The 17,559-nt window shown below is 37.4% G+C and overlaps 1 pseudogene; it reads left to right on the top strand.

The window, feature by feature from the left end:
- LOC131067488 (cyclin-dependent kinase F-4-like) overlaps positions 1-12,375 on the top strand; it is a 54,629-nt pseudogene extending 42,254 nt beyond the window's left edge.
- The last annotated feature ends 5,184 nt before the right edge of the window (positions 12,376-17,559 follow it).

The raw sequence follows: 17,559 nt of genomic DNA on the forward strand, positions 1-17,559 counted from the left end.
GCTAACTCCCAAGATGATTGAAGAAGTGCAGAAAGCCATTGCTATAGGTAAAATCAAGCTTGTTGGATTCATTGCTGAGTTGTCCCCTCAACTCAAGCACATTATTTATTTATTCCAGAAATTATGTACATTTTCATTCTTTATTAAAGATATCAAGCAAAAGACCGAAGTCATTGAAAAAGAGATTACCGATCTCTCAAATAAACTGACTACCGAGCCAAATTCTATTCAGAATTTTTATACCAAGCTACAAACTCTTATGGCTCAGCAGTTAGAACTTCAGAATGAAGAGCACAAAATAAGGATGGATATTATGACTCTTCAGACATTATTTATTCCCCATTTTTCATCAGTACAAGAGCAGATCAATCGAGCTACCCAATTATCCACACAAGTAGAGGGAAGCACTTTAGATGGTTCGATTTCATTGTTAGCTGATATTAATGCTTAAATTTTTTTAATGGAAAGTGTCAAGGGTGCACTTACCAATGCTCTCAAAGATGCTCATACTAAGTATAAATCTATTTTTGATCAGTTGCCCCCACTGAATGGTAACTAGTTTTGATGTTTGTCAAAAAGGGGGAGTGTACCGAGTATATACAGAGTATCTGAGTGTATAGATGAAATTGTCAAGGGGGGCATGGAACATCAGGGGCATGCAAATCAAGTTTTGAACAACATATTGATAAGGGGAGTATGTATTCAAAGTATTTATTTGAACGAATGTATATACTATCATTTCAGTCACATTTTGTAAGTATATAGATTTTGTGTTATGACTTTGAAAGGAGTTTTGTCAAACATACCAAACTAATGTCAAAAGGGGAGATTGTTACTATTTACTAAGTTGTCATTAGTTTTATGTTCAAAGTCATCCTATATACCCTAGTTGGTTAATACTACAAAAAGATTCAGTCGGTAAGCACTAAGGGTATTGATTACAGAAGAAAGGCTAGTCACCGAGATGATATATACCGAGCAGTCTACCGAGTAAATTTCCTATGTCCACCGAGTAGCAAAGAAGGCACACCGAGTTAATTTGAACTGAGTGGAAACGTGTTACCAGATTCAATGAACCTAGACACATATGTGGAAAGGTGTTACAAGATTTGAGAACAGGGAACCATTATTTCATAGGGAATTGCACTTAAAGATTTTGTATGATTTTGAGGAAGTTTATCCAATGAAATAATTTCTATGTTTATTCATTCGATAAAACATGTTTGTATAATCGATGCATGAACAAGATCACTGCCTTAGAAATCTATATAAAGAGTGATTTGAGTATCTAAGAAAGCAAAGGAAAAGATGGTGAGTTAAAGATAAAAATCTTGTAAAAAGATAAGATGTGATGATTGAACAGAGAGAGGTCACTGAGAAGATTTTCAGAAAATAGTTTAAGGGAAAGAGAATACAGAAGAGGTCACTGAGTTGATCTATCAATTACCGAAGTATGCTATGAGCATGGTAATTTCATATTGAGCACATAGAGTCTGCTAGAACATTTCAAATGTAAAGTTGCAGATATTTTGTAAAAGATTTTGATTGAATTATTTTGAGTTGTGTTAGAAACCTTTAACAGGGTAAAAGACTCTAACAAGGTCTATAAATTGTAAAGCCTTTAACTAGGTACAACATTTTGTAAAAGTGTTTGTAAAATCCTTTAGCAAGGTAGATCTAAAGATCTTGATACTCCTAACAGGGTAAGCTATCAAAAATAGCTAAACATGTAGCTCTAACCGAGCAACCTTTATTATTGCAGTAGTGAAGTTGTGGGTGCCATCCCCACTGCAGTTTTTCTCTCTAACAAAGAGTTTCTACGTAACCAAAATCTTTGTGTTATGGAGTGAAATGTGTATGGATGTAATTTCTATGATAGTGTTTTGGCTTTATATATTATGAGATCAACTATATATAGTTTATGTTTATCAGTAAGATTGTTTTTAAAGAAAAGTTTTGAAGTACTGATTCACCCCTCCCCTCTCAGTACATTAGCTTTCATTGTTGGACCTAACAAAATGCTGCCCGCCACCCCTGGCCGCTGCCCACTCCACTGCTCCACTACTCCACCACCAGAGTGCCACCCCTGAGCCACCTCTGCCTGGCCCTGCCACCAGACAGCCTTTGTGTGCCCTCTCTCTTGCCTTTGTAGGGGGGGTTGGTTTTTTCTTCCTATCTTGAGCATACAGAGTCATTTTTTCGAAAACGAATATGCATCAAAAAGTTGGTTCTGAGCCGGACCTCATGGTATTGGAATTCTTTTTCAATTTTTATGTTTGACTATACTTTTTTCCAGTCAAAGTGGGGTCACTTTTTTGCACTTCTGGGGCTGTAGAATGTGCAAACAGACTCCATTTTTTGAAAATGAATAGGTGCTGGAAAGATCTCAGCATGCTCTATTCAGATATGTGATCTTGTTTCTCAGATATTTCATTAGGTACATGAGATTTTAGTTTGAAGTTTTTTTTCTTATGCACTGCTTCATTCTCACCAGTATGTACTAAGGTTTGGGTTTATCTCTTGTGGGGGGTGTTTTTTCTCTCGCTTTCTATCATTTATATAAAAAATATAGAACACCAAAACTCTCAAAATAAACAAACCCTTATGCATCTTCTATCTATTCTAAAAGATCACATAATAATAAAAAACACAAGTAGGTACAGGTGCAGAGTTTCATGGCAGACTCTTCAGTTGAGTTGTTGACATCACACAACTATCACACCTGGAAGCCTCGCATCATGAGGCTTCTCAGGGCACGAGGGTTGTGGTCTTGTTTGGATGAGGTTCAGCCTCTGTTGCAACATCCTTTTGAGATTCTTCAACACATAAACAAGATGGATGAGGCCATGGGTTTTCTCTCATTACATGTTTTTAACAATCTTTTGTTTCAACTTGATGCTTTACTCACTCCTCATAATATGTGGTTGAAGTTTGAGACTCTCTTCAGGAGAGTTAATGAGATCCAAGCATTACAGATTGAGGTAGAGTTGGTTTCCTTGTTACCTAATTCCTTTCGCACCATTGAGGATTTTTTGAACAAATTCAAGACTACTAGATCTGTTCTCCAGGGGTGTGGAAAGACCAAGACATACCTAGAGTGCACTCACTTGATCCTTTCAAAGCTTTGGGGTCCTTTTTAGTTTTTTGTCTCTACTTTCTACTCCACCATGGATGGCTTGGGTGCTTGTTTTACCATGCTTACCTTTGATGTGTTTTGTGAGCGTTTGTCTCGTGAGCAGTCTCACCTTTCTCAACTGGACATGCTCTCAGGGTCCAACAACAAAGCATTGGTTGCTCAGTCATCTAAGGAGAAGCAAAAGAAGAAACTGAAGCCAAAGAATAATTTTGTAGGTAGTGAGCATTCCTCCAAGCCACCTCCTAAGTCTGATTCTAAACCACCATTTAATCCGAAACAAGGGAAATCTTCATAGTCTGGCGAGTCTTCCTCTAAGACTAAGAAGAAATCAGGAGATACTTGTAGTTTTTGTGGCAAGGAAAGACATCTAGTTTCTAGGTGTTGGAAATGATTGGAAGCTTTAGAGGAAGCCATGCAAAATCATCACATCTCCTCACCTCAAGCGTCTTCTCCTTCCACAAGGAAAGGTCATGCTCTCACTGCTGGAGCTTTGACCTATGGGTCCACTTGGATTTTAGATTCTGGTGCTTCTCACCATATAACTCACACTCAATAGCTGGTTACTTCTCTTGCCTCTTGTGGTACTTCATAGATTACAGTGGGTTACTCTGTTCAGCTTTCAGTCTTGGGTTCAGGTTCTGTCTCTTTGGATGGGGGTAATCTGTATGATGTTCTAGTTGTACCTGACATCTCAATGAACCTCATGTCCATTTATCAGATTTTCCATTCTAGCTCTGGTAAGATAGTTGAGTTCTCACCACATGATGTGGTTATTGTTGGAAATGTGCCTCGAATTAACTTGACTTGTGTTTAGATTGATCAGAGTAACCTACCCCGATGGAATAGCTAGAGAACATATAGGCTCTTTCTATAGGTGTGACTCTTGTTGATGTATCCTTCTTCATCGGGTTTTTGGAGAAGCAATGTTCATGTTAAACTGATGGGTCGATGGAACCTCCTTCTTGTTGATCAGCTATCGGGCGAGCTTGGTTAGCATTACACCAATGACCTGATGAAGTTGCCTTTGGCGATGGGGATGTCATCGGCTATCAGAGAAGCTTGTTGAATGCTATGCCGATTACCTGATGTATCCGCTTTGGTCAACTTTGGTGTTATCGGAGATCGGGGTAGCCAATTTGATTGTCTTGTCGATGACTCGATGAGGTCGCCTTCAGCGATCTAGTTGATATCAGCAACCGGGTTGACAAGATGGAAGCTATGCTGATGACCAATGGAGTCACCTTCAGCGATTGGAGTATCATTGGATATCGAGATGACATTGTTGGGTTATGTCGATGGCCCGATAGAGTCGTTGTGGTATCATCGGGTGATTGGATCTACCTATTGAAGGCTATTCCGATGAGCCGATGGAGCCGACCTATCTGAAGCCGCATTAGTGGAGTCATCTACTGGTTCATCGGGAGATCAGAGAAACACATTTGTGGTCTTTCCGATGGCCGATGGAGTAGAGACCGACTACGGGTGTGCACTCGAACCGAAGCCCAAAAGGTGAACACTTGGATACTGAAGATGGTCTTGTTAGTGTATATGAATATGAACCAACCCGACTTCCTGGTGTATGTGGGATATTGTTTTCTCATGAATGCAGACCGATGTAGACAGTTAGATGTCTAACTAATTGGTGCAAACTAACAGTTGAATGGTCGACATGCAAAATGTATATGAAGCCAAGAGGAAACTCGAATAAAAAGAAGTTTTGTTGATAAGCCATAACTAATTCTGTGAGCTGATTGTAGTGTCCAGTTCATGAGAATCTGAGAATGAATACCTGTAGTTGCATACTGAAACTTTATTGTAAATTCATTTACTGGAAATAAAATGTTTCAACTATTGGTGGTGGGTTTTTTCCCGAAAGGGTTTTCCCACGTAATTATTGGTGTTCTGTCTCTATGTTGATTCTATTTGTTTGGTCTATGTTATTCTTAATATTCTATAAAAGTTTTAAATTGCATTCTTGAATTATCTTCCCTGTTAATTGACATTAGGAAGGCATTTCCACACGGTGCTTTCCTTACAGTTATTCAGGACCTCCATGACTGTGATTTGGTTGTAGCTACTAGGAGTGTTGATACTGCATCTCGTCTTTATAGATTTGATGGATTTGAGCCCTCTGCGGGTACAAGTTCATCTCTTATAGCACATGTAGATTCAGTGAGTAAGCTTTGGCATGAGTGCTTGGACCATGTCAATTATAGATATCTTCAACAGATGAGTGCACAAGCACTTTTTCTTGGGCTCCCATAGATTTTCTTGGACAGTTTTTTGGTTTGCAAACTTCGGCATTCATTGTATGGTCTCAAACAGGCCCCTCGGGCTTGGTATGAGAAGATGGACTCTTTCTTGCTCTCCACTGGTTTCACACGCTATCATTTTGATCACACAATGTACATTTAGCATCTTGAGGGTGAGATCCCGATTCTTGTGCTATATATTGATGATCTCCTCCTCATAGGTAGCTCATCCTCTATGATTCAGCATGTTCAATGAGCTTTGATGGACTGGTTTGAGATGACAGATCTCGGTCTTCTGCACTATTTTCTTGGGCTTCAGGTGATTCAGTCTTCTAATGGGATCTCCATTTACTAGCAGAAGGATACTCTTGACATGCTTCAACACTTTGGCATGCTTGATTGAAAGCCTACCCCCACTCCTTTTCAGCCGGGGGTTGTTTTGATTACTACTTGCCCCACTCCTTCAGTAGATTCTGTTGTTCACCAAAAGTGATAACCCAAGACACCTGTAAATCTATCTATGAGATATCCAATCTCAATCAATGAAACACTTGAGGGCTGGGACAACATAACATAGGATCCTAATGATCCTCCTACACTTCAGGTTCTACTAGACCTAGAAGGGGACACCCTTTTGATGCATTGAATACAACAATCACAAACATAAGACTGCATCAACAATGAGCAGACAAACCATTCCACAAGCTCACCAAATTAGGTAACATGTACAGATGGGCTGGATCTTATACAAATAATAGGTGAAATAGAGCTTTGGAAGGATAGAACATTAACCCCTAAACATAAAGGGAAATAGATTTGTCTTTTAAAATGTATATCTGAGACCATTCCCAAATCTGTCAAAGACTAGTGCCTTATTCATTGGGCAACAGAGTCACTCACAGAACTACAAATATGAATCATAGATGCAAGTTTGTTTTCCTTAAACAAGATATTCATGCATCAATACCTTATATTAATGCACTATTTGATTCATTCACAAATTCATCAGATCTCGATACATATTTCATTATTTATGACTAACTATAGAATTTAAACTCTTCATTGAAGAATGCCTACAAACAATCATACAATCTCCTTGAGATGACAAATTTCATCCTCCTTGAGGATTGAATTCATAATAATGAAAAAAAACATATCACAGAGACAATCTTGTGGGAAATTACTCATGCTTGACACCAGTAAGACCTGCAATTAAAACCATATTTACAACATTGCACTGCAATCTATATACCCTGAAACCAAACAGAAGCATTTACAAACTTGGGTCAAGATCTTCAGAAAATGGAAGCCATCAAATCTGGAGCATTTTCCAAATTTCTGGAACCCTTACAACTGAGAAGAATTCGGAATAAAAAGAGGAGGGAAGAAAATCAAATCTGCAACTGAATTGCCAAGTGTCTCCTCTCTAACTAAATTTTGTTCCCGTGGAAACTTCCTCCAAAATATCTCACATTTGTCAAAATTAACCTCATAATCAGATTCCTCACTCCGAGAGCTTTCCGGCGATATATAATACTTTATATTTTGGCCAAAATTTAGACCCTGGGCGAATTAATTCCCATTTGTGCTCAGTCATTTAAATATTTCAAAATTTAATATAGTCAGAACTATATCATTTATTCATTTTAATTTTGATTTTTGCCTCCATTTGGTCCTGACGCTTTTGCCACGTGGCGGCCTCCGATTGGTCGATGGGGTTGACCGGACGCCACCTGGGATGACACCTCATCATCGCCATGTCATCTGCTTCATCACTGCCACTTGGCCACCACGTCATCGCCACTGGACTGCCACCTGTGCGCCAACTATGTGCCACCTTATCGGGACCCGCCTGCTAGATTGCCACCTATCACGACACGTGGACGACTCTCGTTCACTTTCGCTATTTCGCTGGTTTAACTCGCGTGCATCTTCCCTTCGCGAAATAGTGCGCACCGTCGATCCATCTCGAACTTGCTCATTCGTTAACCTGACCTTTCTCTGTAAAATTTCACCTGTCTGCCTCGAGAAGCATGCCTGCGTGGGATCCACCTAGTCACCATCCAGTCAACTCCTCCATCACCTCGGGAAGCGTGCTCACGCGTGGGCCCGCCTTGGGCACCCATAGGCACCGTCCATCAAAAGCCTTAAAGGCTTTGACATTATAGTATGGTGGAGTCTTATATTTAAATACCAAAAAGTTACACTTCCCAGCCAATGTGGGATATTGCACTTATGCCTGGGACTATGCATTTTGAAGCTTTTTCTTGAGTTTTAATGGTGTCTTCTGAGTGTCTTCATTTTCTTGAAACCCTTTGTTGCCTTATTTGAAACACCACAAGGGAAAAATATTGGTTTTGCCTCTGTGAATGCATTTGTTTCAAATTTTAATGGCATCCAAACATCACTTCTTACACCAGCCAATTTGCATTTTGTTTAAACTTTTAATGGTCCGCTATTAAAACTACCATACACAGCAGGAAGGAGATTGGCCAAAAAGCTACCAATGTGCATTTATTTATTTATTTGGCCTTTTCAAATGCCAAATTGGGGGGAGTTTAAATCCTTTCCTAGCCACTAACGCAGAGGGAGGACTTAGCCATGGGCTTGCCAATTTAAATGCTGCAGACTTCAAAACTCCATACAGGGCTGAACTTGTATTTTCTATTTGAATTTCATTGCCTACTGCTAATTGCATTAAAGATTTAAAAAAAATCTGTTTGTTTTACCAATTACCATGGCTGGGAACATTGGCACTAAACTTGCCAATTGCAAATCTTGAAGTTTTTAATATGTATGCTGAAAGAGGGGGTTTTATACTTGCCAAATGCATTTGTTTTAAAACTTTATGCTGTCTCTTTCCATCCACACTCCATGAGCTGCTATTTCATTTTGCCTGGAGTTACATTACTTGGAAGTTTTAATGCTGCTGTTGCAATTGGCTGGAGTTTTATTTGCTGCAGTTTAAACTTCAGACTTTCACCATGCCACACAAGAGGAAGTTAATGCTCTAAATGCATTTGCTTGGAAGCCTTTCATGATGATCTTTTAATAGCCATGCGAGGAGGGGAAGTGCTGGTTTTACACCTACCATAATGCCATTTGCTCCTTGTTTCAATGTTTCAAACATCTACTCCAAAACCATTTCCTTCCATTGCATAAGTTTATAAAAGATTGGAATCTCTAATATGCCAATGTAGAACATTCAACTTTGAGTAAGCCATAGCATCAATCACTTTCTTGATTATCTCTAGGGGTTGAAATACTGTGAAATTAGAACATTCCGCCACAAAATTAATGCACAGGCGTGAGCCAGGTCGGGCCCCAAAGTGGGTCCGACTAAATTTTTTTCGTTTTCATGCAACTGACCCCTGGAATGCTTCACGGACCTCAAACATACCTCTGGAAATGATCGGCACCATTTTCGGATCATAAAATTGCATTTTACATCCTTCAGGCAATTACGCCACAATTTTCGCATTTAATCGCGAAGACGTAATTTTCAAACCTGTCAAAACACCTTTCTGGAGCTCGCCATCTGACAGGCATGTACTTTGATATACAAGGATGACATCTACCAAATGGTTTCTCAAGATGAGTCCCGAGCAAAGAGATATTAATATCCGAAAACGGCCAACTGGCTTTGTCGACGCTGCGGACCTGATAAAGTCAATGTTCTGGCAACACATGATGCCTTTCTCAAAAATATCAAACGACCTCCGTAGGCCCTCAAATTTGGAACACAGGTACCTTTAAGTACATATTAAATCTTTAAATTCTCAGTTCGATCACCAGACTGACAGGATGCAAAAGGCACGCTCATAAAAATGGCTATATTAACTGATATAACACTGGAAGTGCGGATAACTGAATTTGATGGCAAAATGAGCTCTTTTGAAAACCAATCAAACGGATTGATAAAGGCTTGAAATTTGAAACGTAGCTCACCATTTATACCAACATTAGCCCGGAATAAACATTCTGAAATGACATTCACCGGGACATTTTTACACTTGTGCAAACCTCACAAACTACAAACGGATTGAGCTTTGAAAATTGAGCAAACGGATTCATAAGGACTTGAAATTTTGCATGTTGACTCACATTTATGCATAAAATTCAATCCATTTTGAAATTATCCATGATGATCAACAGGGCAAAAGATGTAATCGCTCAAAGTAGGCTACTCAATAAAATATGCATTTGTGCCTAAAATGCACTTTCAGCTCACCCCTCGAAATGGGTACCTAGTAAACTTATTCAAACTGAATTCTGAAAGTTGCACATCACTGCATAGGCCAAATGAAAGGTGTGGGACATGAATCCCAAGCCTTACCCTCTGAAAATCAACCGGCTCCATTTGACCCCCTTGCTAACTAGGCCATTCAAACTGACTTATTTTAATCATTTGGAAATGCAGGGCAAAATTTTGAAATGGGCCTATAAAATTGACTTAGTTTTAAATACTCCCAACAGATTCTACACTTTACAAGCAGTTGGTTGGTAGTTTGTTGTACTTGACACACACTCATCTTGACCTTTCCTTTGTAGTTGGCCTTGTCTCTCCATTCTCCCATGATCCTCATCAGAGTGATTGGCAAGCTGCCAAACATATTTTGTGGTACATTTAGGGCTCTATTTCTCATGGCATTCACTACACATGAGGGGAACCTCACATTGTTGGCTACACTGACTCAGATTGGGCTAGTGATGTCAATGATCAGAAGTCTACTTTTGGCTTTGTTTTCTATCTTGGCTCTGGTCCTATCACATGATCTTGCAAGAAGCAGACTGGTCATGCATCATCATCTATAGAGGTTGAGTATCGAGCTATTGTGCTCGCAAGTCAGGAGATCTTATGGCTTTGACAGTTGATGACTGAGTTTGGTTTTCCTCCTGATAGTCCCACTATTCTTTGGTGTGACAATCAGAGTGCTATTCACATTTCTCGCAACCCGTTGGAGCATCAGGGAATGAAACACATGGAGCTTCACATGCATTTCATCCACTAGTTGATTCAGGATGGTTCTCTCATTTTGGAGTACATTTTCACTGTCGAGCATGTTGCAAACAACTTCACGAAACCTTTTGCATCACCACGCTATCTTAAGTTACTCTCTATGCTTGGGGTGAAGGAAGTTGTCCTTGGGGGGTCTTTATGAGGCCTTCCTTCCTTCATATTTATTTCAGCATGTTCTATTATCTTGTTTTGGAGAGGAGTTTTTTCCCACTGGGTTTTATCTTTATTTCTGACTGTATGACCATATAGGTACAAGGTTATTAAGGAGGTGGGAGATGGTATGTATGGGAGTGTATGGAGAATGATTAATCGGTCGACTAGTGAAATTTTATGTTTATTTTATAGAAATTCAGAGCTTGTTTTTGTAAATAGCTTCACTTAATTTTACATTAGTTACTAAAAATGAGTGTTTTGCCAAATGTATGCATTAATTTTATATTGTGCTGTGAGGAGCAGTAATTTTCAATATTGAATTGGATCATGTTGCTTATTAGGGCATTGCTTTATTTTTTGTAAAGCTATTATGGTTTTTCAAATGAATATTTTAAGAGAATAAAATCATCTCATGTGTTTATAAAGGTTGCAATTAAGAAAATGAAAAGAAATATTATTCCTGGGAGGAATACATGAATCTCAAAGAAGTTAAAGTAAGGATGCTTTATACATCAACTAATGTTTAGTATTTTTTCCTTCATATCGATGTTAATAATTGTCCATGATAGACTAATATTTGATGATGACGTCTATGTTCCAAGCTCTTTGAAAAATGAACCATCCTAATATAGTGAAGCTGAAGGAGGTCATCAGAGAAAATAACATTCTATGTTTTGTTCTCTAGTACATGGTATGGTGTATGCTTAATACTCATCAATGCGAGTATAAATTTTAAAATTGACCGACTACTGTGAAAGCAAATACTTATTTATTTTGTTTATCTTATGTACCACGAATGCAATTTGTACCAGCTGATGAAAGATAAGGTCAAGCTTTTTCCAAAGTCAAAGGAAAGGAATTGGTGCTTTCAAGTATTTTAAGCCCTTGCTTATATGCATCAACGTGGGTACTTTCATCACAATATTAAGCTCGATAAGTGTATGAACCAAAACTTGTATCTTGCTCTTTTACTTTAGGTTTTAGTTTATTGTTGTATCTTATAATAACATATTTTTTATGTCTCATTTTTATTTGTAATAATTTTCTTAATTGGATTTTTGGTGGCAAATGGAAACTTTGTTATTTACAAAGGTACTAATATTATTGTGCCATCTTACTTGGGTTTTGCTAAAGGATAATTTATTTATGTGGTTGATTGTATTTATTATGTTCATAATGGTGTTGCATTTTGTTCCTTGAAACATCTAATTGGTAATTGGCAATTATATAAATTGTAAAGCTTTGCACTTTCTCCATTATTTTCTTAGTGACATTTTTTTTTTCTTTATGACAAGAAAAAATATTCTGGTTACAAAAGATGTTATCAAGATTTCTAATTTTGGTCTTGCACAAGAGATTTTCTCAGAGCCACCATTTATAGAATATGTATCAACATGATGGTATAATGGGCTTGGTTGCATTAGTTTGGCCATTTTATTTGTAATTTATATTTTGTATTGGGACCATCTGGTAGCCTCTTAATAGGTCATAGACTCATAATTGATTGTGGTTGTTGGTTGTCTCTCCATATTAGGTATCAAGCTCTTGAAGTCTTGCTATAATCCTCTTCCTATGGTTGTGTTGTAGGTGAGTTTTATGTCTAGAGAAACTTACATGAACATGCAATGTTCTACACATGACCTAACATCTATTACTTGTTATTTGACAAACATGTGGGCTATGGGAGCTATCATGGCTAAGCTATGGGAGAAGGTGAGATATACAAAATCTACAGTGTAATTGGCAGTCCTAATAATCAGTCTTGGTCTGAAGGCTTAAGACTTGCTAATTCTATCAAGTATCAATTCCCGTAGGTTGGGCTTAAGATGGAGTTGTCTATCTAAAAGAGAAAGAGGGAACCTTCACATGGTGGCCACTAAAATATTTGCAAAAAATGACATAGTTGATTATGTTTATCATGTACTAGTTGTCTATCTTGGCGCACTTCTTTATGTAGTATTTTGAATGTGTTGTTTAGGGGTCTTAATTATCATAGTGTATTTGAAAGAGTTGGAAACTATTAGACAACTTCGACATCTTATAACTTGAGATATATATTTATCATGATGTTGAATCAATCTTTTAATTCTAGCATGTTGTAGCATGTTCGTATATGTAATATTTTGATTTGCTTTTATGTTTTAGTTCAGGTTTAATATTATGTTATTGTTGCATTATAAAATTTATGGCATTTAATAAATTATTCATATCATGACTATATTTACTACCAATTAATGGAAACCAGTAAATAAAAATGACTAAATATACTACCAATGGATGGAAATTAGTGAATAAAAATGACTAAATATACTACCAATTGATGATAATTAATGATTACAATGACTAAATATATGACTAAATAAATGACTACCATGACTATATAAATGACCAGTTAACAACAATCAATGACTAAATTAATGACTATGACTAAATAAATCACTACCATGACTAAATAAATGACTAGCTAACAACAATCAATGACTAAATTAACAACTATATTAATGACTAAAATAACTACTAAATAAATGACTAGTTAACAACAAATAATGACTAAATTAACAACTATATCAATGACTAAATTAACTACTAAATAAATCACTAGTTAACTACAATCAATGACTCAATTAACAACTATATCAATGACCAAAATGAGGTTCTAAGAGCACTATGTGCATCAAAATTACATTTTGATGCTATTGGCTTCAAAATTGGGACTTGCATCTTGAATGCTTGTTGTACCTCCAAAGATCGGTTTTGATGCTTCGAAACTGGGGCTTTCAAGGCATAAGCTCTAAAATGAGGTTCTAAGAGCACAATGTGCATGAAAATCACATTTTCACACTAGTGGCTTCAGAATCGGGAATTGCATCTTGAAAGCTTGTTGTGCCTCCAAACACCTATTTTAATGTCTCAAAATTGAGGATTTTGGGGCACAAGCTCTGAAACAAGACTTTAATAGCACGATGTGCATCATAATCGCATTTTGACACTAGTGGCTCCAGATTCGAGACTTGCATCTTGAAAGATTTTTGTGCCTCCTAACATTGATTTTGATGCTCCAAAACCACGAATTTTAAGGTACAAGCTTTGAAACAAGGTTCTAAGAGCATGATGTGCATCAAAATCATGTTTTGATGCTACTGGCTCTAGAACCGAGAGTTACGTCTTGAATGCTTGTTGTGCCTCCAAACACTAGTTTTGATGCTGCAAAACTGAGGCTTTCGAGTCAGAAGCTCTGAAATGAGGTTCTAAGAGCACAATGTGCATCAAAATCATGTTTTGATGCTAGCAGCTCTGGAATCAAGACTTGCATCTTGAAATCTTGTTGTGCCTCCAAACACTAATTTTGATGCTCTGAAATTGGGGCTTTCGCACAAACTCCAAAATGAGGTTCTAAGAGCACAATGTGCGTCAAAATCGCGTTTTGATGCTAGCGGCTCTGGAATCGAGACTTGCATCTTGAAACCTTGTTGTGCCTCCAAACACTAATTTTGATGCTTTGAAACTAAGGATTTTGAGGTACAAGCTCTGAAATGAGGTTCTAAGAGCATGATGTGCGACAAAATCATTTTTTGATGCTAGTGGCTCTGGAATCGGGACTTGTGTCTTGAAACTTTTTTGTGCCTCCAAATACAAAATTTGATGCTCCAAAATCAAGGATTTCAAGGCACAAGCTCTGAAATGAGGTTCTTAGAGCATAATATGCATAAAATTCATGTTTTGATGCTAGGAACTCTAAAATCGGGACTTGCATATTTAAAGCTTGTTGTGCCTACAAACACCGATTTTGATGCTCCACAATCGAGGCTTTAGAAGCACAATATCTGAAACGAGGTTCTAAGAGGACGATGTGCATCAAAATTGCGTTTTGACGCTAGAGGCTCTAGAATCAGGACTTGCATCCTGAAACCTTTTTGTGCTTCCAAACACTGATTTTGATACTCCAAATCTGGGGCTTTCGAGGCATAATCTCTGAAATGACATTATAAGAGCACGATGTGCATCAAAATTGCATTTTAAAGCTAGCGGCACTACAAGAAGGACTTGCATCTTGAAACCTTGTTGTCCCTCCAAACACTAGTTTTAATGCTCCATAACTGGGGCTTTGGAGGCACAAGATCCAAAATGAGGTTCTAATAAGATGATGTGCGACATTTCCAAAATTGGGACTTTTGTCATGAAACCTTGTTGTGCCTCCAAACACTAATTTTGATGCTCTAAAATCAAGACTCTCGAGGCACAAGCTCCAAAATGAGGTTCTAAGAGAAAGATGTGCATCAAAATCACAGTTTGATGCTACAGGTTTCGTAATTGAGACTTGCAACTTGAAATATTGTTATGCCTCCAAACACCGATTTTGATGCTCCAAAAATAAGGCTTTCAAGGCACAGGCTCTGAAATGAGGTTCTAAGAGCACGATGTGCATCAAAATCATGTTTTGACACTAGCGGCTCCAGAATTAGGACTTGCATCTTAAAAGCTTGTTGTTCCTCCAAACACCGATTTTGATGCTTTGAAATTGGGGCTTTCGAGGCATACGATCTAAAACAAGGTTCTAAGAGCATGATGTGTGTCAAAATCATGTTTTGACACTAGCAGCTCTGGGATCGAGACTTTTATCTTGAAACCTTGTTGTGCATCCAAATACCCATTTTGACACTCTAAAATTGGGACTTTTGAGGCACAAGCTTTGAAACGAGGTTCTAAGAGCATGATATGCGTCAAAATCACATTTTGACACTAGCACCTCTAAAATTGGGACTTGTATCTTGAAAGCTTCCTGTGCCTCCAAACACTGATTTTGATGCTCTGAAATAGGGGCTTTCGAGTCACATGCTCCAAAATGAGGTTCTAAGATCACAATGTGCATCAAAATCATGTTTTGAAGCTAGCCACCCTTGAATAAGGTTTTGCATCCTAAAATCTTATTGTGCCTCCAAACACCAATTTTGATGCTCTGAAATTGAGAGTTTCAAGGCACAAGCTTCAAAACGAGGTTCTAAGAACTCAATGTGTGTCAAAATCTCATTTTGACGCTAGCAACTCTAGAATCAAGACTTGCATCTTGAAAGCTTGTAGTTCCTCCAAACACCAATTTTGATGCTTTGAAACTGGGTCTTTTGAGGCACAAGCTTTGAAACAAGGTTCTAATATCACGATGTGCATCAAATTTTTTAGCAACAACAATGCAGGAAAACTAAGAGGAGGGGTGAATTAGTTTTCACCAAACTTAAACAAATTAACCTCAACTTCAAATCAGATCAAGAACAACAACAACAAAGATAAACACCACATCAACAACACACAAATTTTGACATGGAAAACCCAGTTAAGAGAAAAACCATGGTGGGAACCTACCCACAATATAATGATACTCTATAGTAGTATTGTAAATATTATAATGGGAAATGCACATGCATTCAGGGACACTGCCTAGAACTAATTGCTTAAAAACAACAAAGGGCTACAACCCTAGGAAGGCTCATTGCCTTACAAGGATTGGAAAACAATTTGGATTACATGAACTAAAAGAATAACATCTCCAAATGTTTGATCATAATTCTGGTTAAGCACACTATTTGTCCTGCAACACTCCTCTGCACTTCCACACACTTTCAAAAGATCAATTTGCTTGTTCGCAGATACAACACTCTCAAAGAATGCAGACACACATCTTACATAATTACAACACTTATTTATACAAATAATCAACCTTAACGTCAAGGTCGACTCAATAAATAAGACCTAATTACAAAATTACATCACACGATACATAAATTAATATGCAGACCAATACAATGTTGTTAAGGACATAGAATGGACCCAAATAAAAACCTTAAACATGCAACACCATCGAATATCTCGCCAAGATCATCCTCAACATGCAACAACCATTGGGTTGGCCAAAAAGTTGTATAACACCAAGAATACCACCAGACCAATACAATATTCAATAACACGCACAACGAACAATGCAGACCACCAAAACGCATAGAACGACAGTTTGAAAAGGGATATTAAATAATTAAGAAATTATTTAATTAAGAAGACTATAGGATAGTGGATAGAAGAATAATATTTAATTGATTAGCAGAAAGGCTAAATGAATTAATTAATAAAATATTTTAATTAATTAACAGAATAATGAATTAAATAGATTAATCTTTTCAAATTAACTATTTAATAGAAAAATAATTATTTTTTTTATATTAAATATACAGAGTAAACTTACAAAAAATATAGCTTCAACAATAACGTGAGGTCATGCCTAAAATCCAACAATCCTGAGCTACATAGATCCGATCAATGACTACTAACAGTTCTGCATGCACATTATAAACAACACAATCTTGTACATAGCCTATTCTATGATGTGTCCAAGAAAAAAAGTATACATAGATAATGTGCATGCTATAAAAAAAAGAACCAAACAACATCTCAATAGTCATGAAGATGATCCTGACAAGGCTCCATCCAAGTTGTCCACCTCAAAGGGCCTTCCATCCAGATTGTCTTCCTTCCCTCATGAGGCTGAGTAAACATCTGGATCTGTTCAATTGTTGGGTTTATGGCTTTCCGAATCTCAACTCCAAGATTCTCCATTATAGTGGCAAAAGAGGTGTGGTCTCCTACAACCCGCCTCCATTCAAATCCATTCTCCAGCTCATATATGAACATAGTAGTATGACCATATTTGAAAAAACACATAAATTTGTTCTTCTCTATCCTCATAGTTACAAAGACCTGCAAAATAATGTAATGAAGAGTGAGTCCACGAAATGACTCTGTAAGGGCCCTAGTTTTACTTTGGAATTTATCTTCATTTCTGATTTTCCAAATGTACCATAAGATATCAGTAGAAAGAATATGCCAAAATAGATTAGTATCTTTTTTCAAACCATGGATGAAACCAGTAAGAACTTCCATAATATTAACTTGGTTAGGAATAGAAATACCAAACATCAACAAGATTTCTTTAGCAATAATGCACCCAAATA

Source organism: Cryptomeria japonica, chromosome 10, assembly GCF_030272615.1.
Source record: "Cryptomeria japonica chromosome 10, Sugi_1.0, whole genome shotgun sequence".
In the NCBI taxonomy this organism is placed as follows: domain Eukaryota; kingdom Viridiplantae; phylum Streptophyta; class Pinopsida; order Cupressales; family Cupressaceae; genus Cryptomeria; species Cryptomeria japonica.